At 42.1% G+C, this 26,209-nt stretch overlaps 1 long non-coding RNA gene and 1 pseudogene across 1 annotated transcript; one reads left to right on the top strand and one right to left on the bottom strand.

The window, feature by feature from the left end:
• Nucleotides 1–8,289: 8,289 nt before the first annotated feature.
• Nucleotides 8,290–23,528, top strand: LOC141415096 (uncharacterized). The gene is made up of 3 exons (XR_012440123.1): nucleotides 8,290–8,460; nucleotides 12,314–12,511; nucleotides 22,910–23,528. It is a non-coding gene; the product is annotated as an uncharacterized lncRNA (long non-coding RNA).
• On the bottom strand, nucleotides 11,893–11,984 carry LOC141415225 (U6 spliceosomal RNA; annotated as a pseudogene).
• Nucleotides 23,529–26,209: the final 2,681 nt, after the last annotated feature.

Genomic DNA, 26,209 nt, shown 5'->3' with positions numbered 1-26,209 from the left:
AGAAATGGGGGAGGGGAGAAACATTTCCTGCTCCCCATCCAGGAAATGGGAGTACAGACTCAAAAATGGCAGCTCTTGTTTTTGGTCTTTATTCACTCAGGCTTTTTTTTTTTTAGAACACGGTTTTGAGTTCTACAGTCTGTTTCCTAAATAATATGGGAATGTACAATATCAATGAAGTAACAAGGTGTAGAACAGGCTTAGCATTTTTGATTTGAAAACTTTCTATTCATTGTATTTGAAAGCTGGTCATATTCTTGGTCTTCAGTTTCTCCAACAATGAAATGAGAGCAAGGGTACTTTGAGAGCATTGCAGAATTATAATAGTTAACTCTTGGTGTTATTGCCATCTTTATTGGGGTTAAAGGAAAAGTATTCTGGTGTGTTTGGCTCTCCAACCCTATTGTTACTTTCAGAATGTGTGTTTTCAAGTGTCATTGAATGTGCACAGGACACAGTTGGGACAAGAAGATAAACCTCACCTAATAGAGTCGATGTCATTTCTGGGTAAGGTTAACTGTGGGAAACAGAAGGGTGTCGACTAAGGAAACCTTAGGTCATAACCTCCAGTTTCCTGAAGGAAATGCCAAAAATGCTCTGAAGACAAAAGGCTGAAAACAAACTGGAATGTCTATCCATCTGTCTGCCGTGGCGGAAGAATGATTTCATGTTGCCCTCACTTCCTACAGAGTCAAGCATCATGGAAAAGTATGTCCATTTGGCTTCAGTGGATGATAAAACGTTCCTACCCTTGGACTTATCTTCATAAGCACAGCTGTGACTCATGACATGGGGCAGATGCCATAGGGAAGCTGGGCTATGGGGAGCTCATTGGTGACAGGGAGGTAAGCCCTGTCACCAGGATTCACCAGGGAGATGAGCACAGAAGCCAACCAGTACATGTGCTCTTTCCTTCCTTGGAAATCCCAGACAGTACATCTCATTCCCAGAAAGCTGGACACTCATGGGTTGTGGTTTTCCTGGGCAGAAGTATGGTAGAGTCCTAGTTCTGGCCAAGAAGGAAAGGCTAAGATGAAAGAAGACTTGGTTATGTCCCAACATAAATATCTGGTTTTAATTGAGTATGTTCTGGGAAGTGAGGATAGAAAAAAAAAAAATCTCAGTGGCTATTGGCTTATATTACAATATGCGCATATAAAGTTCTGATAAGAAACATGTATTGTTTAAGAGAAGTGAAGAACAGCCGGGTGCCGATGGCTCACGCCTATAATCCTAGCTACTCAAGAGGCAGAAATCGGGAGGATTGTGTTTCAAAGCCAGGCTAGGCAAATAGTTTGTGAGACCCTATCTTGAAAATACCCATCACAAAAAAGAGCAGGTAAAGTGGCTGAAGGTATAGCCCCAGTACCTCAAAATAGAGGAAAGTTATAAAATGATATCATATAATATGCTATCGCCACCATTAAATGTTATTAGAGTTTTACAGAATTCAAATCAAAACCTTATATAAGACAAATTCTTTTATATATTTTTTTGCAGTACTGGGGTTTGAACTCAGGCTCTCATACTTGCTAGACAGGTGCTCCACCACTTGAGCTACTCTGCCAGCCAAGACCAATTCTTGTTTTTGCTTTTAAGTCCAACGAGAAAAGATTCTTTAATATTAAAAGTCATTCTAGTAATATAAGAAATTCAAAGTGTTAGAGTAGAAATTCATTAGCTATAGATTCTCTTAAGAAATTCTCTTATATCACATATGATAAAAGTGAGAGCACACAAGGGAGGAGTGAGGATAGGTAAGACACCTAAAAAACTAGCTAGCATTTGTTGCCCTCAACGCAGAGAAACTAAAGCAGATACCTTAAATGCAACTAAGGCCAATAGGAAAAGGGGACCAGGTACTAGAGAAAAGGTTAGATCAAAAAGAATTAACCTAGAAGGTAACACCCATGCACAGGAAATCAATGTGAGTCAATGCCCTGTATAGCTATCCTTATCTCAACCAGCAAAAACCCTTGTTCCTTCCTATTATTGCTTATACTCTCTCTACAACAAAATTAGAAATAAGGGCAAAATAGTTTCTGCTGGGTATTGAGGGGAGGGGAGGGAGGGGGCGGAGTGAGTGGTAAGGGAGGGGGTGGGGGCAAGGGGGAGAAATGAACCAAGCCTTGTATGCACAAATGAATAATAAAAGAAAAATGAAAAAAAAAAAAAAAAAAGAAATACCAGCACTTCAGCTGGTATCCCTATTTTCCCCCCAATGTAAAAAGCCTGATTTTGTAGAACTTAATTTTGGTTCATTTTAAATTATATTCACTTCCATTGTGGGCATAGTCTGTGTTAAGAATATGCCCAGTATACTTTTAACCTAAACTGCACTTTTTATATACTTTTGACTTTTGTGCCTATGTCCCATACATTGTGGGGATCGTTCACTGTTTCTAAGCGGCTGAATTTTTTTTTTTTTTCAGCTACCACTACACAAGAATAACTTCAGACAAATGATGGGCTCTACTGGGGGACGGGGGCATCCTGCAGAGTGAGGACTTTAATTAATCGTCAGTATGAACAATCACATTATCAATTGAGAAGCAGGGATAGTACTGGAGTGACCCATTTAAAAATATTCAGTGTACAAAACTGGTGGAGACTTGACCTTGCATATAGTCACTGGATCGGCAGCTGGACGTGGTGGCACACACCTGCCATCCCAACACTTGGAGGCTGAGGCAGGGGGATAGGGAAGTCCAAAGTCAGTCTGGCCCAAAAATTAATCTCTAGCTAGGAACTGTTATTCACTCACAGTGTTTGTAATGGGTTTTTATAACCTCTGTGTATCTACAGTGGTGTTTCCTACACCTTAATTGGATAAAACTAGATTTCCAGAGTAGATTTATCTGTGTTTTCTCTAAATAGGTTATAAATACATTGAGGGGATGATTACAATTAACCAAAATAAATGTTTGTAGGATCTATTAGACTGTTCTTATCCTACGATCCCAGACTGACTTCCTTCCTTCCTTTCCTCCCTCCCTCCTTCCCCCTTCCTCCCTCTCTTCCTCCTTTTCTTTCTTTCTCTGTTTTTTTATTCATGCATATTAACTGTACAGAGTAAGGGGTTCCATTATGACATTTTCATACATGCACACAGCAAGTTCTGTTTTTTCTGGTTTTGGTGGGACTGGGGTTTGAACTCAGGGCTTGTGCTTGGCAAAGCAAGTGCTCTCCTGCTTGAGCCACACCTCTAGTCCAACAGTAAGTTCTTGCCAATGAGAAATCATAATAAATTGCATCATTTCCTCCAAACTTCCTGCTCTTTTGATGTGAGCTCCACATGTCCGAGGAGAGGGACTCAAATACCCTTTTAAATTCACCTTTGCCTTTGCTTCCATCATAACTGGATCTAGAGTCATCTTTGAGAGTACTCCAGCAAACAAAGTCACTAAGTAAAAGCCTTTAGGTTGTCTACAAGGACAAAAAGATTACTAACTAGTAGTCAGAAAAGCAAGGAGAGATAAAAGGAAGCTCACAGTGAGTGTTAGGGCTGCAGTTAATTCAGTCTTTTCAGGGTCTTTGATGACAGCCAGAACCAGGGCAGTTTTGGCTCAAGGTGGAGATCTGCCTCCTAATACATCCTCTGTCTTGCTTCCTGTGCTTTCTTCTCTGATTTAGACTCTCGTGATTCCTGTTTTCCCCATGTTCTCTTTTTTAGCCCTTAAGCACTCAAAGATTATAATTCAGATTTAGCTCTTGTATAGCCATTGGGAAAAGCCAAGTGTGGGTTGTGGATGAAGAGGAATTGCCACCTTTTGTTTTATTGAGGCATCTTTGTGTAAACCAACCCTCAGCTTTATCATTAATGACAGATAGACACTCATATAATGGAACACTACTGAGCAAATACAAAAAGGAAGTACTACTGATATTTTTAACACTTTTTATGAATCTCAAAACGATTATATTGAGCAAAAGAAGCCAAACACAAAAGAGAACATCCTGCACATTCACTTACATGACGTTTAAGAAAAGGTAAACTGTGGAGATAAAAGTAAAAACAGTAACGGGACATAGTGGTGCACACCTGTCATCCCAGCTACTTAGCAGGCAGAGGCAAAAGTTCAATGCATCAAGCCCCAGTACTGGAAAAAATTAAAAAAAAAGAGAGAGAGAGAAAGTTCAAGGCAAGCTTGGGCAAAGGAAGCACCAAGACCCAATCTTAAAAACAAAACAAAATTTAAAAGTGGGGGGGGGCAAGGGAGGGCTCTTGGGAACATAACTGAAGTGATAAAGTTCTTACAGCATGTGCCAGGCCCTGGGTTTAATCCCCAACACTAGGAACAAACAAAGTGGTTGCTTGCAGGAAGGAAATAAATGAGAAAGGAGGAAGAAGGAACTTTTAGGCTGTCAACAACTCTCTATTTCTTAATTTTTAAGGGTATTGGTTATGCAGATGTATATATTTGTCTAAACTTATCCAACCATATGCTTCAGACGTATTATATTTAAAAAAAATCAATATGGTGGACTTCCTGTTCTGAGCGGAAGGACTACATGCTTCTTTCCTCTGAAATAAGGGAAGAGTCCATGGAATTCAAGAGAATGTGGCACAAGTCCTAATGTGTTCCACAGCAGGAATCCTGCTCTTTTAAGTATCATGCTAGGCCCCAGAGCAGAAATATTAAAAGACTAAATAATTGGGCCCAATGATACTCTTTTGCTTCTATAGGATGAGAATTTGGCTTAGTAATGGTATTTGTGATCCCTGAAGAATTGCTGTGCCTTGGAAGAGTCTAGGGATGCAATGAAACTGTCACAATAAAAGTTTGCTCACATTCAGATTTTACTCATGAATATAAGGAAGCAAACAGCCTTATGAAGAATGGACTTTTATAGACTGGCAAGGATATAGAAACACATTCATAATGGAAACACACAAACTGGAGCATACCTAGTCATTTCTGACCACACCACATGACAAAACCCGCTTAAGGCATTCAGTCAGATAATAACCCTTGGCCTGGGTATAAGCACAGCATCATCAGAAGCAATGGACAGAGACTCAAGGGACCTGGAAAAAGGGCTTATGGTCTTGAGGACGTTTTAACCTTGGGACCAGATACGATGCCTGAACTCTGCCCTGTCTGAGGGCTTGGCCTTCAGGCAGCTCTGGATGCAGCTGGTTAGATGCAAAGCAGGGATGGAGACAGGAAAGAAAAGCAGGTAAGGACCTGGGGAAGGTGGTAAGCTGCTCAGCTATTTCCCTCCGCTCTCTTCCTACTGTAGCTGCTTCGATCCTAGGGCAAAGAAAATAGCTATGGAGCAAGCACTGGTGTGGCTGGTGTTTCCTGGTCCCACTTACCCACCCATTCACGGAATTCTCGCCCTGAGTTGTGTGGTGTGGCTATGGGATAAAATGACAAACAGTGTCTCTGCCTTTACAGAGCAAGCTTATAGGATTTGTTCTTCCAACTCTGGTGTTTCAATGGTCCCTTTCCTTTGGGGTTAAGGGATTCTGGTATGGCAAGAAATACTTCTTTTTCTTCATGATTTCTTTCACTGTCTTATACTCTCCCAGTAAATTTAGCAGTGTAAAATAATTTCACTTAACAAGTGTAGTTAATGTTGACAGATTTTCAGCTGTGACTTCTATTTAAAGTCTTTAGCTGTATTTTGCGTGTGCGTGTGTGCGTGTGTGCATGTGTGTATGTGTGTGTGTGTGTGTGTGTGTGTGTGTGTATGTGGTGCTAAGGATCGAACCCAGGGCAAACACTAAACTGCTAAACTATATCCCCAGCCCGATTTAACATCTTAAAATAAATGAAATAGTGGGGAATTAATTCATTTGGAATGAGAGTTCAGTATTTATATTTTACTTTTTAGGTTGTTGTATGTCCCTTGTGATACAGAAAGCATTTGATTTCTGTGAAATCAAAGCTTTCCATTGCTTTCAGTTTCTATCTGACCTTGGTTTGTGCATTTCTTTCTGTGCACTGTACTGGGTGGAAGCACTTGTGTTATAATGTGAAGATTAAGTGGACATTTGAGTGCGTCTAAAGTGCTATCTTTACTCCACTTGGATAAGAAAAGATAGGGAAAATGCATTACTTACGAGAAAACGTGACATTTGCCTTAAATTATTGATATTCCCGTAAGACAACTCATCTGATGGTGAGGCTGCAAGTTTCCTGGAGGATGCAGAGAGGAGCCTTCATAGGTCTCTCTCATGCTTCACGTCTGTGACTACTTGATACCAGCGAGGGGAAGCTAAGTCCATTTTCTTGTTCTTGTTGTTTGATGGAACTGGGCTTTGAACTGAGGGTTTCGTGCTTTCAAAGCAGACGCTCCATCGTTGCAGTCATACCTTCAGTCTATTTTGCTCTGCTTATTTTGGAGATGGGGTCTCATGAACTATTTGCTCACGCTGGCCTCCAACCTTGATTCTCCCGATCTGAGCCTCCCAAGTAGCTAAGGATTGTAGGTGCGAGTCACCAGTGCCTGACTTGAGGCTAAATCCTTGAGCCACCCAAAAACTCTGCACCCTGTTTTTGCCCACCAGCCCTACTGAATACGAGATGGCCTGTTCACATTCATTTTTCAGCCTCACAAGGATGTCAATGGCTCAGGTGACAACCACCATGACTACCTCTCCCCTTCAAAGATAAGGTCTGTCAGTTGGAAGATGAATGGTTTCATTGTTTTGTACAAAGGTGAAAATATTTATTTCTAGTTTCAGAATTTCTTTTGCTCCTGTCTAGACACTTCAGAGAAAAACAAGTTTCTGTCACCAGTAAAGTTAGGTTCTAAAATAAGAGAAGACTTGTGCGAAGTCACTTGTGAAGTCACTTGCTATCATATGCCTGGAGGCTTCTTTGACCCTGCCTCTGCAGCTCCTCTGCCGAACCAGAAATAGCGGTTTGCTCTCACATGCTGTTCTGCTTCGGCTAGCTTCATGTGGCCACCTGCAGAAATAGTTCTTGGTTTCTCTTCCTTGTCTATGTGCCGGTCCCAGCAGCTTTTAGAAAAACACAGATTTTCATACTCCCTTTCTCACGTGCACAGTGAACTAGAGGACCAAAGAATTACCAAGGTTATTGAGTCTACAAAATACTTTGCCTTGATTAATTGGATAGTCCATGTTAACACTTTTTCCAGCTGAATTTTTATACTACCATAGGAACCACAGTAGGAGGTGAAGTTATCAAAGATTTAAAAGGCACCCACAAGGACCTTCTTATTTATTGGCAGTACTGGGATTTGAACTCAGGGGCTCACATTTTTCTAGGCAGGCACTCTTGAGCCACTCTGCCAGCCCTTTTTGGATTTTTTATTTTTGAGATAGGGTCTCACTTTATGTCCGGGCATCTTGAGAGAGCATATAGTTGGGTTTTTGAAAGTCAATTTGTGATTATCTAATTCTCTAACAAAAGTGTTCATTATAAGGAACAACACATTCTACATGACTTAATAAGCCTATGGGAAATTTCTTTTTGAGTGGTACTGGGGTTTGAACGCAGGACCTCACGCTTGCAAGGAGGCGCTCTATCATTGAGCCACTCAGCCAGCCCAACCTATGGGGAATTTGGAGGAATTAAATACACATTGAAGAAGAAAACAACAGAGATGACATTCACTAAGAAGCCATGCTCTGACCAGGTATTATGATTTGTTCCCTCACAGGGTCAGTTCTCGGGCCACCATCTGCATCTGGTCACATTGGGACCGAGTTCTGGCTCTGTGCTGATGTTACTTGTGGTGTACAGAACTCTGACTCAGGGAACCGAGCATTTGTGTCACCACTGTACGTTTACATTAGGCTTTGCATTTCGTGATCAATTAATAATGAGCTGGCAGGAAACTTCTATTTGGGGCAAAGTAATAGGAACATTTTAGTACTGTTTAAAGCCTTTCTACTTTCACTTTAAACTGTGGAAAGGAAAAAGAGGACCTTGTATTCACACAAAAGAAGTTTTCCACACCAGGGATCAGCACAGCTTCTCTGTGTTATAAACTATTCACAGTTTTCACGTCTCGGTAGGAACTGTTCTGTAGTTTGTAGTAAACACACAGCACTCTGTTCTTTCAGAGGCCATAATATCCTTGCTGATATTGGTGTCATGATTTTCTCCCAATTCCTTCTTTGGTGAATTTAAGGAAGAGCACAAATTGAGAGAGATACTGATTTCCCCATATTTTTGAACCAGCAGTGTGTCTTATGGATTTGGGGCTGCCTCCTTGAATCGTCTGTCAGGGTGGAGGCATCTCCTGGCTCCAGGGTGGAGCTTGCTTCCTTTTAATTTGTGAGGGAGCTAAGAGTACTTGCCAAGGATCAGAAAAGGAAAACCAAGCCCGGCTCCCTAACGGGAGAAATGGCACTGAAGTGGGAGCACACCAAGCCCTTTTCCCCAAGTGCGGCCTGACACAGGGGCTTGCTGAGGCCACAACTGTCCTGCACCAGGAAGCAGAAAGATGAAGAAGCAAAAGAAATTTTACTGAAGTGAGGCAAGTTACGGACTTTGGGAAAATAAGAATTTTTTTAATCCTCTTTCTCTCTTTTCAGTACTGGGGCTTGAACTCAGGGCTTCTGGTTTGCTAAGCAGGTACTCTACCACTTGAGTCACACGCCAACTCAAGCATCTATTTTTCTTCACTTTGCTAAAACCAGAATCTCTATGATAAATAGTCTTTTTTAATGGAACTATATATACATATATATATATCTGTTGGTTAACTAACATAATTTATAAAGTGACATTTTGCATATCACACATGGCAGAGTAGCTGAAAAGCATTTGTAGCCAGGTGTGGTGGCTCAAGCCTGTCATCCTAGCTACTTGGAAAGCAGAAATTCGGAAGACCATGGTTTGAGATCAGCCTGGGCAAAAAGTTCACGAGACCCCATCTCAACCAATGGTTTGATGCAGTGTTATTGCCTGTCATCCCAGCTACACAGGGAAGCACAAATAGGAACTATCATAGTCCAGGCCAGCCCTGGCCTAAAGCAAGACCCTTGCTCAAAAAAAACCAACTCCAAAAAGGCTGGCAGATAAGACACCTAAAAAACTAGCTAGCATTTGTTGCCCTTAACGCAACAAAAAACTAGCTAGCATTTGTTGCCCTTAACGCAGAGAAACTAAAGCAGATACCTTAAAGCAACTGAGGCCAATAGGAAAAGGGGACCAGGTACTAGAGAAAAGGTTAGATCAAAAAGAATTAACCTAGAAGGTAACACCCACGCACAGGAAATCAATGTGAGTCAATGCCCTGTATAGCTATCCTTATCTCAACCAGCAAAACCCCTTGTTCCTTCCTATTATTGCTTATACTCTCTCTACAACAAAATTAGAGATAAGGGCAAAATAGTTTCTGCTGGGTATTGAGGGGGCGGAGTGGGAGGGGGCGGAGTGGGTGGTAAGGGAGGGGGTGGGGGCAGGGGGGAGAAATGAACCAAGCCTTGTATGCACATATGAATAATAAAAGAAAAATGAAAAAAAAAAAAAGGCTGGCAGAATGGCTCAGGTGGTAAAGCATCTGCCTAGCATGGGTGAGGCCCTGACTTCAACCTCTCAGTACTGTCCCCCAAAAAAGGAAAAAGAAAAGAAAAGAAATTGCAGTATTAAAACAAATCCTGTGATCTGGCCTGGATTCCTTGGTAGAGAGCAGTGATCGCCAGCCTGCTTGTCATAGCACTTGCCTAAACTGTATGCCACCAGGACTGTTTTTCTCTGGGAACCCTAGAGTAAAATTCTTGTTAGATCAGCTTCTTTTTTTCTATTTTGGTGGGATTTGGGTTTAAACTCAGGGCTTCACACTTGCAAAGCAGGAACCAGATAGAGGACTTCTTGGAACGAAGAGGGCCACCTAGGGACTGATGCATTTGAGAATAAATCCCAGTGGAGAAGTCTTTATTGTATTCCAAGCCAGCTGAGGAAGTGAGGCCAGGATTGTTAGCTATGCCAAAGGGAGCTGAAAATGTGTGTTTGGTGTGTAATCTTCTGATTCTTAAAAGCTGGTAATTAATTCAATTTAAGGGCTGGAGTCATGCCATAAACAGAGCACCTGCCTAGCAAGTATGAGTTCAAACCCCAGTACCACCAAAAAAAAAAAAAAAAAAAAAAAAAGCCAGTAACTAATTCAATGAAAAAAAAATCGCATCCAGAACAAATGCACCATACTAGCAGTCATGAAAGACCTCAGAACTCCTATTTTGCCACCTGACATAAATTGGAGGAACTGAGTTTTCAGACTTGAGCGACTTGCCCGGGATTCCACTCTGGGTGGTAAGTCAGTCACAGTGAAGCAGCTGCTCTCCCAGGATGTGACAAGAATGGGTAAAAGGAGCCAGGTGTGGTGCTGTAATCCCAGCAATAGGGAGGTTGAGGCAGGGGGATCACATGTTCAAGGCCAACCTGGGCTACATAGTGATTGGGAGTTAGAGACCAGCCAGGGCAAGCTAGGGAAATCCTATCTCAAAAGCAAAATAAACACAAAAAGGGCTAGGAGCATAACTCAAGGTGCAGAGGACTTAACAGATGCACAAAGCCTTGGGTTCAACCTCTAGTACCAGAAAAACAAGCAGCAAACAAACAAATAAATAAGCAAACGTTAACAATAAAAAGCATGGAACACAGGTCCGCCCAGGTTCTGGGACTTTGGGGTTGGACATACCTGATTGTGGGAGGCTGCCATGTATCTGGATGACACAACTCAAGCTTCTGGTTTTCCACTGTGACCTGGGCATTGTGTTGTGAGGACAGGCACAAAAACAATAGTATCTCAACATTCTAAGAGGGCTTTTTGTTTTTACTTTTTTTGGTGCTGGTACTGGGGTTTGAAATCTGGGCCTTACATTTGCTAGGTAGGCAGGCACTCCTCCAGCCCCCTCAACTTTTCTAAAAGGTGCCACCTTGCACAACGTATCAACATAATGGGAAAATTAAAGATTATATTCTGTGTGGCAGACACCTTCCAAATGCTAACCCCTTCTTTATCTTCCTTCCTAAAATTCTTTTAAAAATTGAAAGATTAGCTGGGTGGCAGTGGCTCATGCTTGTAATCCTAGCTACTCAGGAGGCAGAGATCAGGAGGATTTCAGTTGAAAGTCAGCCCAGGCAAAGAGTTCTTGAGACCTAATTTCGAAAAAACCATCACAAAAAAGGGCTGGTGGAGTGACTCAAGGTGTAGGCCCTGAGTTCAAACCCCAGTACCAAAAAAAAAAAAAAAAATTGAAAGCTTATGGTGGGAATATAAACTAGTACAACTACTAAGGAAAACAGTATGGAGGCTCCTCAAAAAATTAAAAATAGAACTGCCATACGATCCAGCAATTCTATTCCTAGGGATATACCCAAAGGAATGTGAGTCAGTTTACAACAAAGACACCTGCACACCCATGTTTACTGCAGCACTATTCACAATAGCCAAGTTATGGAAACAGCCAAGATGCCCCACTACCAACAAATGGATTAAGAACATGTGGTATTTGTATACAGTGGAATTTTATTCAGCCATAAAGAAGAATGAAATTTTGTCATTTATAGGTAAATGGATGAAACTGGAGAACATCATATTAGGTGCAGAAGGCCAAAAGCTGCATGTTTTCTCTTATATCTGGAATATAGACCTAATATAAATATAGTAATATTATGAAAAACAGGTCTACTAAGGGGAGGTCACATATGAGAGGGGGAGGTTAAAGAAGGAAGTTAAGAAGGTGAGTGTGGCTGATATATCTCTGTACAAGAATGAACACAGAATTTTTAACCTGTTGAAATCACCATTAGAAATTGATTAAGGTAGAAAGAAAAATAGAGGAAATGAACCAAATCAACCTATAATACATATACACATGGAAATGCCACAAGGAAACTCCCTGTGTAGCTATCCTTAAACAAGTAAAAATGTCATTTCTCTCTCTTTTTTCTTTTCATTTTTTTAAATATGGAATGCTTCATGAATTTGTGTGTCATCCTTACTCAGGAGCCATGCTAATCCAACTTTAGTGTATGTGCTGCTGAAGTGAGCACTCTCTTTTGTTCTTATACAAAATCAGAGAACAGCAGGGTGGAACAGCTCCTTTCTGGAGGGGTTGGTATCAATTAGGGGAAGGAGGTGGGGAAAGGGTGTATGAAAATGGAAAAATGAGACCTGTTGAAACTATTCCTGGAATGGGGTGGGGTGGGGAGAGGGGGACAAAGGAGAATGGTGGAGGGAGTGAATTCAACTATGATATATTTGATACATTGTAAGAACTTTTGTAAATGCCACAATGTACCCTCACTCAGCACAACAATAAAAAAAATCAAAAGCTTAAAAAAATATACCAGCAAATCTGACTTTCTCTTTATTCAAATAGCTGTACACAGTTGTCCTGTGAAGTCTGTTACTGTCAGTGGCTTGCGGATGAAGAATCTAAGACTAATAAGGTTGGATAACTGTTGACCCACACGACCAGAGTGACCAGCCAAACTGGGGTTTGTCTTTGCATTACGAAGTGAAGCCGGGAAAACCTCCTCAAGCTTCCTTGGCATTATGATCACATATTCATCAAATTGTAAGGACTTCAGATATAGATACAACTGTTTTATTTTAGACAGAAGTGACTTGCTCCCAACTTCTAATCATTTGCCTTGCCTTGGGTTGAAATCATAGTTGTATTAGCAAGCGTGATGATCAATTGTGTGGGATTTGTGTCATGGACTGTATTTCCATTTTAATGTCTCCAGCTTCGTTTCTGATAGATCCAGCCAGCTTTTCTTTGTGCCCCTGGACTATTGACTCATGTTAATTTTTATAACTGCGATAAATGGAAGGCGAGTCTTTGAAATGACAATGATTTTGCTTCTGCAGCAGTAGGAATGTCTGGTGAATTCAGAGAGCATCTGAGATCAAAGATGAAGGGTATGGCAATTGCTAACGTAGATGATGATGTTTGACCAAAACCCACCAGAGGGGAAAAGAACAGGCTATAATTTAGGTAGATGGTGGAGCCTTTCGTGGTTTGTAACGTCACTGGAAATCCAAGAAAAGACTTATTTTTATGCAGTTTGGCCCATTTTGTTTTTTTTTAATCTTGATTACATCAAGCTCAAGGGTTCTTTTGACCTTAAAAATGCTTATTTCAGTTAAAGTTCTGACAGGGCTATGATTTCCTTTTTTCAAATTCTCCTTCCTTTTTCTGGAATTACATTTTGATTTCCTACACAGTTCTATTTTCCTGTGATTTCTTTCTAGCCAATAACGATCGGCATTTCAGCCTAAATATATAATAATTGCTACAATAGGTGCTACCTTCCTGATGTGTCCTTGGCAGCAGGAAGAACCACTTTTGCAGTGGGCATCTGGATTCCACAGAGAACATCAAGATCTTTCTTATAGTATAAAATGGAAGACAAAAATATCATTGGAATTTCTTCCATAAGATTTTTCCACCAAGTACTGGTTGCTCACGCCTGTAATCCTGTACTCAGGAGGCAGAGATGAGAAGGATTGTGGTTTGAAGCCAGCCTGGGCAAATAGTTCTGCGAGACCCTATCTCAAAACACCCTTCACAAACAAAAAGGGCTGGTGGAGTGACTTAAGGGGTAAGAGCACTTGCCTAGCAAGCATGAGGCTCTGAGTTCAAAAAAAGAGAAAAAAAGAGGTTTTTACTACCTAAGCAGAAATACATAAACACATTGGGAAGTCAAAGTCGGTATGGCCTGTGTTTAAATCCTGTTTCCACCACACACTGACGAAGTGTGTGACCCTGGAGAAATTATTCATCCAATCTGAATTGGTTTATCTATGAACTTGTGATATTAACACCAACTTCAAAAGACAGCTGCTTGTTGCTAATCGTTCATTTGCTCCTTCATTTAACACTTATTTATAGGGCATCCACTATGTTCCAGCACAGCCAGGAACAAAACAGACAAAATTCCTGCCACAGCCACTTCCCTTCCTTCCCCTTCTCCTTTCCTCTGATCCCAGTAAAGCCAGACCACATAGGACTGCCCCCACTTTTCCAAAGAATTCCTTCCTTTGGAAACTCTGCCAGTCAACAATGATGTTTTGTGCTTAGACTGTCTTTGTGCATGAAAGCAGAGAAAGAATGTGTGGTGGGACAGCAAAGTTTTATCTACATTACAACTTGGTTGTGCAGAAACATCAACTTTATTTAGTCTGCACTATTCTGGCTTTCCTCTGTAGCCCTATCTTCTGGTTTGGGGTAGGATTAGGGAGAGAGAATAGTATGAACTAAACACGTGGTTTAAAATATAGTCCTAGCCTAGCTGGCACAGTGTTATACATCTGTAATCTCAACAGTCAAGAGGCTGAGGCAGGAGGACCACGAGTTCAAGACTACAGATGGAGACCTTGTCTTCTCAAAAAAGAAACAAGCAAAGGAAAAAAACCAACATAAAATATAGTCCTAGTTGGGGGTGTAGCTTATAGATTCTGTGAGTACATGCCTGTAGTTCTAGGTTCATTCCTTATCATGAGAGAAAGAAGAGAGAGAGAGAGAGAGAGAGAGAGAGAGAGAGAGAGAGAGAGAGAGAGTGAGAGAAGTAATTTAATCCTCTTGGATACTGTTCCGCCTCCTTTGGGTAAAATGGTCAGGCTGTCAACCTCTTCCTCTGTGGCCCAGATGATGGGGGAAAGGCTGTGGCTTATGCTAGGACCTGGTGGTGAGGAGGAGCTGACGTCCTTAGGCACAGCTCCCCCCCCTTGCCCTGGCTCTTGTCCCTTTTCCACTTGGTGCTGCTTGCCCTGTGGGTGTTCACGGCTGCTGCTCAGATGGGTGTGACTTGTGGTTGGATTGTGGGGGGAGAAGGGGGTTGGTAAAAGTCCAGCAGAGTGCACTGATTGACATGCCCTCATTTTGTTTTCCCTGGTGCTGGAGGTCCTTTTGAAGTCTGGTTGGCTTACATCCTGCCTGACACCACCTGACGTGCAAAGAGGACTGGACTGCTCTTCCTGGGTCCTCTGGACCTTTTTGTCCCCCTTCTCTGCTGGAGGTGGACTCCATCCTGAGCTTTGTATGGGAGCATGATGCACACAGGACCAATTCTTTCCGGAGTCCGTGGGGAGCCTTTTCTTTTTTTCTTTTATTGTTTTTTGGTAGGACTGGGGTTTGAACTCAGGGCTTCATGCTTACAAAGCAGGTGTTCTACTGCTTGAGCCACATCTCCAGTCTGTTCTGCTCTGGTTATTTTGGAGATGGGGGTCTCACAAACTATTTGCCCAGGCTGACCTTGACCCTTAATCCTCTTTATCTCAGCCTTCCAAGTAGCTGGGATTATAGGCGTGAGCCACCATTATCCAATGGGGAACCTTTTCAAAAGTGACCCTTGCTGTGCGGTCCAAGGAAACCTTCTTTTACCTGGGCCAGACTCCTAGAGGCTAGGGAAAGGAGCTAAACAACCTTCATCGTTTTCATCTCTCTCATTTCACAACCTCATCCCCCACACCTACACACACACGTCTTATAGTTCCCAGACGTTTCTTGTGTCTGTGTGTGTGCACATGCGTGTTTAGTGTTTTTGCATATTTGTTTTAGAAGCAGGGTCTCCTATGTAGCCCGGACTGGCCTTGAACTCAAAAATCCCCTAAAGGGCAAGTTTTCCCACCATAACCTCTAGACTCCACCTGGCTAAATCTTAGTAACCAGCAGGCTAACACCCCCGCCTGAGAATTGTAGTGTGCTCAGTTGTTAAAGTATTAAGGCCTCGCAAGAGAGCAGCAAATTCCCTTTCACGATGCTGTATGACTTTACTTTCGGAAAGACAGAAGCAGAACATTACTTTTTCTCTTGTTCTTCTATAATAAATTCAAACCTTCCTCCTGGGCAAATCATTGCCAAAGGCACACTAGTGCAAAGAATTCCACTCAAGTAGGTAAAAAGAACAAAGTCTGTTAAAACTTAAAATTTAAAAATTTATGCCTGTTCCAGAACCATGGCTGTTGCCTTGAAGGAACTCTCTTCAGTAGCTTGATGGCTGTCTAACTGTCTAGGTAACTGGACTGCACTTAGACGTTCATGGATCTGGGAACTTGCCTTACTGTGCATTGATTTGGAATTGGACTGGAGTTTGAACTCAGGGCCCCCTGTTTCCTAGACAGGTGCTCTACCACTTGAGCCATACCCCCAACCACACCTCTATTCAAACCCAAAAGCACCCCTCACTTTCTTTTTTGATGGGATGGGGTTTGAACTCAGGGCTTCGGACTTGCAAAGCAGGTGCTCTACTGCTTGAGCCACACCTCTGTTCCATTTTGCTCTGGTTATTTCAGAGATGGGGTCTCTTGAACTGTTTGCCTGCACCAGCCTCCAACCTTGAGATCTCAGCCCTCCAGTAGATAGGATTACAGTTGTGAGCCACTGACACAGGTGGCCCCTCTTTCTCCATGCTTGCTGTTGGATCTAGCTCTAGCTCTCCTGTATTCTCTCTCTCTCTCTCTCTCTCTCTCTCTCTCTCTCTCTTCTTTCTCCTCTCTGTCTCAATTACAGGAAGCCATTGTTTTCAACTAAGCTCCTGAGGACACCAGGCAAACAATCAAAATGGAGCCACTCATGCTAAAGTTTCACCAAACAGAAACGAAGCTGTTTAACCTTCAGAGAAATTGGATTAGAACGATAAGAGCCAAACTTCCCAAATAGGCCAAGTTCAATTGGTTTAACAAGTTTTTGTACCATAATCCTTATGTAAAAGAAGTAACCCGAAATAATCTGGTATGAATGAACCAGTTACTTTCCAAGTGTCTGTCTCACTGTCCTGCCTCATTATGAAAGTTACTTTGAAATGACCAGAGAAGTTTCGGTTTTTGTTTGTGCTTTCCTCAGGCCCTTCTTTGTTTACAAAGCCAACTCCTTTGTTCCAACCTTTGGGACACTTTTTCTATTTTGTGGGATGAAGTGCTGCTGGATCTTAGAATTGACAGTAAAGCCAGGTGAGAACTTTAAGCGAAGTCATAATTTTGTCCTTTGACAGCTTCTGCACTAAACCTTCCTCCTGGGTGCACTGGCATGTCCACACACACAAGAGCACACCCAGCACCCCTTTCTCTGTGTCCATACGTGCACACTTAGAGTGCTTTGTTGTTCCTTTAGTTCTTTTTTTGGGTCTTTCTTCTCTGTCTTTTCATACATGTGAGCACTGATTTCTTAATATCATGACCTCTGCTATAATTTGGGCACCTATGACATGCCAGAGATAAGGGAGGAAATTTTTTATATTGGCTTTTTTTTTTTTTTTGTGGTACTAGGGTTTGAACTTAGGGCCTACACTTTGAGTCACTCCACCAGCCCTTTAATTTGATGGGGAAGCAGGCTAAAATTGGGGGAAGTTCAGGACTCGTAGAAACTTAATATTACGTTTCAGATTGGCCATGCTCTGGCTCAGCGGCTGCCCTCACCTGGCCCAGGTGAGGCCCCCATGCCTTCCCCACTCATTGGTTACTGCATGGGAACCACCTGGTTCTGCCCTTCCCATGGGTTAGTGTAGGTTTTAAAAGCACCTGAAAAAGAGAAGCACTTACTCAGCCTCTAGATTCCACCTGGGTCCCAACCTGCTCCCCTTTGTATTTCTCTTCCCTAACTTTTAATAAACTCCCTTTACACCCACGTGTCCTGCCATGGATTCTTCCACGAGGGACAAAGAATTTGGAGGTCTTCTAATCACAGCCTGAACCATTGCCTTTAACAATGTTTTTTTTTTTTTTTTTCCAAGATAAGGTCTCTCCAACTATTTGCCTGGGCTGGTTTTGAACTGAGATCCTTCTGATCTCTGCCTCCTGAGGAGATAGGATTATTGACATATGCCACTGGTATGTGGAAAGAAAGTAAGTCTCAAAGGATTTTAAACAAATGTGTTTGGCCAGGCATGGTGTCACATGCCTGTAATTCCAGCTACTGGAGAGGAGAGCCAGGAGGATCAAAACTTCAAGACCAGCCTTGAAAGTCAGTAGACCACTTTTCAAAAACAAAATTCAAAATGGGTTGGTGGTGTGGCTCAAGGAGTAGATTCCTTGACTAGCAAATGTGAGACCCTGGGTTCAATCCCCAGTACCAGTACGAAAGCAAAACCAAACCAACCAAAAACAACAGCAACAAAATGTACAAAGCTAGTGATTCAAAATCCAGAAATAGATATTAAAGCTGGCACTTGACCCCGGTTCCATTGGCATCAAAGCCCATTCTAGGAAGGAACATTGTTGTAAACACGAAACTTTCGACTTTTGAAGGAAGATTTTTGTGTCAGTTGAATGATCCTATAATGCTAAACCATGGAACTCAAAAACTCTTATGATGACTGGTCTAAAAAGCATTACTTTTTTCCTTAAACTTTGAAGGCAAGAATGGGGAACGAGATGATAAATCCTTGCTGCAGTTCTGAGAGAAGTGCTGACTAACGGTCTGATGACTACTGTTTTTGACCTTGCTGTTGGGAAGGGGGGCGTTGCAAGCCAGAAAATGGGAAGAGCCCTAAAAAATGCTACGGCAGAGGTCTCTGGGTTATTTTCATTCCAGTTATTTTTCTGGACTAATTTAACCACTTCCTCTTCAGTTTTGTTCGTGCAGACCTAATTATTTCCTCCTTTTTTCTCTTTAGGTTATTATTTATTTTAAAAATTATATTTAGTTTACATTTTTTTGTTGAGACAGCGTCTCACTATGTAACCAGGCTGTGCTTGACTCTCAATCCTCCTACCTTAGCCTCTCGAGCCCTGGGATTATAGGTTTGAACCACCATGGAAATCTTAATTGCTAGCATTCTGGCCGTCACAGGGCTTTTGCTGAAAGATAATGGGTAGGTCAAGGAAAAATCTGGATTGTACACCCTAGGATAAAAAGTGAGTGGCTAAGTGTGTGTGCGTGCTTGGGAATTAGTAAGGGGATGAATTTTTCCTAAAGAATTTATGGGGCCTGTTTTTTTTTTTTTTTTTTGACAATTAATTGACTATTTAAAAATAGCTAGTAGAGAGGGATTTTGAATGTTCCCAGTACAAAAAGAGGCACAGATAGGTCAAATAGCCTGACCTGACCATTGCACATTATATACACACATTGGAATGTCACCCTGTAAATTACTATGTGCCAATAAAAACAGAAATGTATTTTTGAAAAGAATGTACAGTTATTTGACCTGAGCTGCTCCATGTCATCTTGAATGGAAATGCTGTTTCCTAGCAGGTTGGAGCAATGATGCACAGTGATTCTGAGACAGGCATTTTAAGGATTGATGGAGAGAGAAGAGTGAGAGGAGCGGGCTCTGGAAGGACTGCATACACTCCAAGAAGCACGCTTAACCTCTTTCCTACTCACTGGCACACCACACGCTGGTTCCTTGCTTGGCCTGCTCTGGAGAGAGGTGGGGAGGACTCTTTCAGGACTCCCTGTCTCCAAACAAAGAAAAACCCACACAAGTTCCTGTTTCAGAGGGAGGGTGGATCCTTTTGTCATGGAAGAGGCCCAGGCTAGTTCCTGGAGTTTCTCTCTTCTTTCGAGAGAGAGCTTTTTGTTCTCCAGCTCTGTGACTTTCAGGAAACTCCTCATTAATGATATCAGAGGCACGGGAGACATGACCACTGTTTCTCTGTTTTGATCTGTGTGCAGTACTACACTTATTGAGAGGTGCAAAGGTATCAGTAATAACCAATTTCAATATGCCGTGTTTATTAATTGTTAAATTTTAAGAAATGATTTGACCCAAGGGTCCCAGAGAGAACGATGTAGGTAGTGGTCCTTAAGCATTTACAGCAGTTACAATGTCAACCCGAGGGACATAAATCTGATTAGAACTATTTATTCTCAAGATCAAGCAAGCATTGAGCAGAAAGTGTGATGCGCAGGAAGAGCTGCTTCTGGGACTTTCTCCAGTACTCTGCTTTGTTTTCTTTCTTTTTTGGCGGTCTGGGGTTTGAACTCAGGGCTTTGTGCTTATGAGTTAGGCACTGTACAGCTTAAGCCACACCTCCATCTCTTTTTGCTCTGGTTATTTTGGAGTTAGGGTCTTTCTTTTTGCCTAGGCTGGCCTGAACCATGATCCTAGTTTAAGCTTCTTGTCGTAGCAGGGATGACAGACGTGCACCACACACCCAGCTTTTTTCCATTGAGATGGGGTCTTGCAAACTTTTTTGCTTGGGCTGGCTTGGAACCACAATCCTCCCAATCTCAGCCTCCCATGTAGCTGGGATTACAAGTGTGAGCCACTCACTACTTCCTTGGCTGCGATATCATTCCTGGTGAGGGAAAAAAGAAAAAGAAAAAAACAATTCGGGGAGTCTCCAACTTCACCAATCCACATGGAAAGGGCATGTACTCTGACCCATCTTTCTAGTTGTAATTAACGTCTGCCTTGACCATCCAGCCTCCTGTTCCCCATGCCTGCCCTGTGTATGACCAATAATGAGCATTTGGATGAAGTCGAGGAATACCAGTTAATCTGTGGAAGCAATCAGATCCACATGACCTTGGGAATCACACAGGAGAGCACTGCAGGAGAAAGCCGGGAAAGATAAGATACCCATTTAGTCTCTGAATCTTCCAGTCTACTTTTTTTTCTTTTTAATTCAAATTAGGGTCTCATTCAAGGGGCTTAAGCATTATTAGAGTAGCTGTCTGAAACTTTTTTTTTTAAGTTTAGAGTTTTTTATTAAAAAAGTATTCTTTTCCTGTTAAGTAAAATAAGTATAGTTACTTTAGGCAAATACTTCACGGAAACTGGGGAAACAGCAGAGTATTGGGTGGATCACCCACAGAGGGACAGAAGGCCTCCTGGAGGAATCAGCAAACGTGGGTATAGTGGCTCTCTGGTTCTGTTTTTGGTTTTTTATTTATTTATTTTTTTTGGTGGGACTAGGGTTTGAACTCAGGGCTTTATACCTGCAAAGCAGCACTTGAGCCACACCATCCGTCCATTTTGCTCTGGTTATTTTGGAGATGGAGTCTCGAGAACTTTTTGCCCAAGCTGGCCTCAAACTGTGATCCTCCCGATCTCAGCCTCCCAGGTAGTTAGTAGTTAGGCTACAGGCTTCAGCCACTGGTGCCTGGCCTCTGGTCCCTTCTTGTCTGGCAGGGATTACTCTAAACTATCACCTTCAGAGATGGGGTGCCAGCCCTATCTTCAGTCGTGATCTCCAAAGGTAACAGGGAGATTTAATAGGAACTGTGAGATGCCAGCTTTCAGATTCTTTTCAATTCCAAGAGAGGGAAATCTGAATAAATAGTGGCCTCGGCTTGTCCCTGACATTGTCAGCAGGCTTACCTCGATCCTGGGGCTTTCATAGTTTAGGAGGCTGCTAACTTGCTTAGGAGTCAATTTGTAGAAGACAAAGGGTAGGGTTTAAAACCAAAACAAAGCAGCTATTTGGTTGTCAGGGAAACCTTTCCTGATTGGAAGGAGCAGACTTGTGATATGAAATGTCCTCTGAGGACATTTTTAGTATCTTTTTTTCTAGTGTTCAAACTTCCTAAGAGACAAATGGCGAAGTTTTTTTCCTTGTATAAAAAGAGACGTTGTAGACTGGAAAAGGAGACAATTCAGAGAGTTGAGGCCACACTTGCTTCTTTCTTTCTGGTAAATTGCAGGAAGGCAGTCACAGGAAGGCGCTGCTCCTGGCGCCTTCAGCTTGAGAGACTTTCAAGGTCAAAGCTAGAAGCACTGAAGTAATGGAAAGTCATGCATAGGTTTTTCAAGAGCCAGAGAACTGTCAGGAGAGAAGAGGAATTAGACTCAGCTGATATTACTTAACACATGAAATGTGCCAGCATACCTGGAGCCCAGGAAACAGCCAGCTTCCAAGGAGACATCCCAAACTCAGCCCAAAGGTGACGAACTCAGCCCAAAGGTGACGGCGAATGCAGGTGCAAGGAGCAGAGAAAAGCTTCCAGCCAGGTGGGGCAGAAGGAAGGAAAGAACTCCAGACCTCATGTGTGATACAAACCACATTCTTCGATGGAGAGGAGTCAGGAACTCAGTGTGTAAATGATAAAGCATACCAGTGACCTGATACGGTTCCAAAATTGACTTTTAATTTCTTTTTTACAAAAATGATTCGTAGTTGGGTGCTGGTGGCTCACGTCTGTAATCCCAGCTACTCAGGAGGCAGAGATCAGGAGGATTGTGGTTTGAAGCCGGCTCAGGAAAATAGTTCTCGAGACCCTATCTTGAAAATACCCAACACAAAAAAGGGCCGGTGGAGTGGCTCAAGATGTAGCCACTGAGTTGAAACCCCAGTACTACAAAATAATAATAATAATAATGCATATAGGAAAATTATTATTAAAATTAAAAAATAAAAACTTAAACTTTATTTCTAATACCCAGAACTGACACTATAGCCCGGCACAATAGTCACTTTATAAACGTTAACTATTTAAATGTTCATATATATATACTTTAAAAAATACACATGCATATATATCTACACTTTAAAAAATCTTTTATTACTAAGCAACATATGAGAATATTTTTCTACATCAGTATATTTTTGTGGTTTTCTTGTTTTGTCATTAATATGTCTATACTCTGTAACATAATATGATAGACTATTGACAATCTTGTCTTCATTTGTAGTACAATTGGCCTTATTTATAAATGCAATGCAATTACGAAAGCGATTTTAAAAACAACCCAAGAAGCCAGGCCCAGGTGGCTCACGATTGTAATCCTAGCTTTTTGGGATTCAGAGATCAGGAGGATGGAAGTTTGAAGCCAGCCTGGGCAAATAGTTCATGAGACCCTGCCTTGAGAAAACTCATCACACATACACAAAAAAGGGCTGGTGGAATGGCTTAGTACCGCAAAAAAAAAAAAAAACAAAAAAAACCCCAAAGACAGAAGGAAGAACTATGGTACATATTGGTTGTGCTCATATTTATAGGCGTATACATAAAGATATGAATTAAAGAAGTGAAGATTTATTTGGACCCCTCCCCTTCTCTCTCCCCACCCTGCTGTCTGTCCAGATGTGCTGTTGCTGGCTAGCTTACTCCAGGATTTCCTGACTATAAGGAGGAAGCACAGCTGAGACCAGATTGAGTTCAGATTGAGATCTCATCACCTTTTGACCTCCAGCCCCATCCTCTGTTTACCAGTTTGAAGGCTGGCACACATGACTGTAAATTGAAGAAAAAACAAGGAAGGCAAAGAAGCAAAGCGACTGCCAACTGACTGAGGGCTCTGTTCTGCCCCACCTCGCTCTCTCTTCCTGTGTAGAGATGAGAAGCAGTCTTGGGTCATTGTAGTTTAGGTGGAAATGGATCTGCAGGGTGTATGAAGATACCTACGTGCTCAGGACAATTATATTTCATTGAGAAAAACAAAACAAAACAACAACAAAAAAGACACTACCATAGCCCTGCCTGCGTCTCTCTCCATCTTCTTTTCTCGTGATCCTTATTAAGAGCTGTTTTTTTCTGATTCTGTCCTGGGACCAGTGCCTCTGCCTATTAGACATTGAACCTACTTCTATCCTTTCTTTATCATTATTCACCTCTTCCCCCAACTGCAAATGTGCTTTAATAGCTATCAGATTCAAAAGTAAGCCCACAAAAAAGCAAGCACAAATAAACAAAAGGATGGAAACCTTTTGAGAGCCATTATTTTCTGCAAGCAATCACTCCCTCTTCACCTTTTTTTGTTTTGGTGGGACTGGGGTTTGAACTCCGGGATTACAAAGCCACTCCCCCAGTCCATTGTGCTCTGGTTATTTTGGAGATCGGGATCTCAGCCTCCCAAGTAGCTAGGATTACATGTGTGAGTTGTGGGTGCCTGGCTCACTGCCTCCATTTTTATGTTCCCTTTTACAGTAAAACTCAAATATTTTACTAATATACTTCTTTACTGTCTGAACTCCATTTTATCCTTCAACACACTCTGATGCAGCCTCTATGTCTACTATTTGCTAAATGGCGTTGGTCAAAGTTACCAATGACCTCTGTGTGATCCAACAATGGGCTTGTCTTTGGCCTGTGACACCTCTCACTGTCATCTACACGGTGGTGATCCATCCTTCTTTCCTATTTCAGGGATACTTTACTCTCAGGGTTTCTTCTATCACACTGACTACTCTTCCTACTTCTCTTTTCTTAGCAGTACTGGGGTTCGAGCTTAGGGCCTCACACTTGCTTGGCAGGCACTCTACAACTTGAGCCACTCTGTCAGCCCCTTATGTGTTAGGTATTTTCAAGATAGGGTCTCACAAACTAATTGTCCAGGCTGGCTTTGAATCTCACTCCTCTTGATCTCTGCCTCCTGAATAGCTTAGATTGCAGGAATAAGCAACTGGCACCCAGTACTTTTCCCTATTTTTTTGCTAGTGTATAGTAACTGTACAAAAGAGTTTCATTGTCATATTTCCATACATGTGTAAATGAACTTTGATCAAGTTCACCCCCTCTATTACTCTTTCTTATCTCTCCTCCTCTTTTTTGAACAAGTTTAATAAATTTCATTATTCTCTTTTCATGATTGTGTTTGTATTTCAATCTTATTCATCCCACCCTACTACCTACTTCTCTTTTGCCAGCTCTCGTCCTCTAATTGGCTTCTAATAGTTTGATTTAGGGCTAGATTTTTTTTTGGTTTTGTTCATTTTTTGAGACAATGGCTCACTATGAAGTCTAGGCTGGCCTCAAATTCCATATGTAGCCCAGACTGGCCTCGAACATGTGATTCTCCTGCCTCAGCCTCCTGAGTTCTGGGATTGCAAGTGCGAGCCACCATGTCTGGCAAGGCTAGGTTCTTTATCATTTTCTGCTTCCTTTTCATCTCTTTTTTCTCTGCCATCTCTTTCCTCTTCCTCCCCCATCCCTCCTCTTCTTCTCCTTTGAGACAGGCTCTCAAATTCCTGGATTCAACTGATCCTCCTGCCTCAGACTCCCAAGTGACTGAGACTACAGGCGTGTGCACCTCTTGTCTTTAATCCCTGAATATCTCCCTGATTATCTCATCCATACTCATGGTGTGAATTACCATCTGTATGGTGCTGACGCCCATTGTGAAGACCTGGTACCCGACCCAGATTCTCACTTCAGGACTGAGATGTTCGTTCCCTTGATGGTTGAGAGGGTTGACCTTTGGAGCTCACAGAGTTTCCCTTCTTAAATATCTTCTGTCAAAGGTCATACCCCTTCTCCAAAAGCAGTCTGTGTCCAATGCTGGTTGAAGCCAGAGTACAAGGACTGTGAGGTCAGGGTGACTCTGAAGGGCCATGCCAGTTCCAGCACTCCCTGTGGGACTTGCTGAGGTCTCTGTTCCAACAACTCCACACTTTACTTTTCCCTCTGCTCTATCACGCTGCCTCTATTTTCTTCTAGATATTGTTGTCAAGAATATTCCTGTGGTAGACACTGTGTTGTGCCACCCAAATGTCCCTGCAGGAGTAAAGAAGTAATTACCATGACAGCTGGGAATCCTGGGCAAATAGACTTGAGTAGAAGGTTGCTTTATGGTGGCTCACATCTAATGACTGATCAAATGGGGGAATAAAAGGTCCATTCTCTCACCTCAATTGGGATGGTTCTGAAGGGTCATCTTGATTTAGAAGTCTCTGCCCCAAGGAAAGGAAATACCTTGACATTTCAGGGAATATATGCCTTGAACTGCTCCCCAGAGACCTGGTGTCATCATGGGCTCCCTGCTAGGTTGGAGGTTTATGGGGACCAGGAAACAAATAATTACCTGGGCAAATTCCAGCTCAGAGGGTCCACTGGATTCATAAACCCACCCAGTGGTTATTTCTCAAATCTCCAAGTGCCTAACTATTACTGGAATATTAACTATTGGAGGAACTCCCATATTGCATCATTGACCTGTGGGGAAGACTTAGTGGGGTAGCAGAGATTAATGCTATGACCTAAAGGATGCAGAGGTGGTGCTCACTACTCACTGTTGTACCTTCATTTAATTCACCAGTTTGGCTCCCGCAGAAAATGGATGGCTCTGGAGAACACCTGTAAAAATCAGGTAGCTAAATTAAGTGATATCCCTGACTGTAGCTATTGTGCTGGATATGGCTTTATTGATAGATAAAGAGATAAAAAGGTCAACGAGGCTTCAGGTGCATGGTCTGTAATCATTGATTTGGGAAATAGGATTTTTGGGTTTTTTTTTTTTTTTGGAAGTACTAGGGTTTGAACTCAGGGATTTGTTCTTGCTAGGCAGACGCTTTACCACTTGAGCCACTCCCCCAGTCCAGGGTATGTGTTCTTTTCTTCCAATCAGAGTGACAACCAGGGGTAGTTTGACTTTCATAGGACATGAGT

This window comes from Castor canadensis, chromosome 12, assembly GCF_047511655.1.
Source record: "Castor canadensis chromosome 12, mCasCan1.hap1v2, whole genome shotgun sequence".
Taxonomy (NCBI): Eukaryota; Metazoa; Chordata; class Mammalia; order Rodentia; family Castoridae; genus Castor; species Castor canadensis.
Note: the sequence above shows the minus strand (reverse complement) of the source record. Positions and strands in the feature narration are given on the sequence as shown.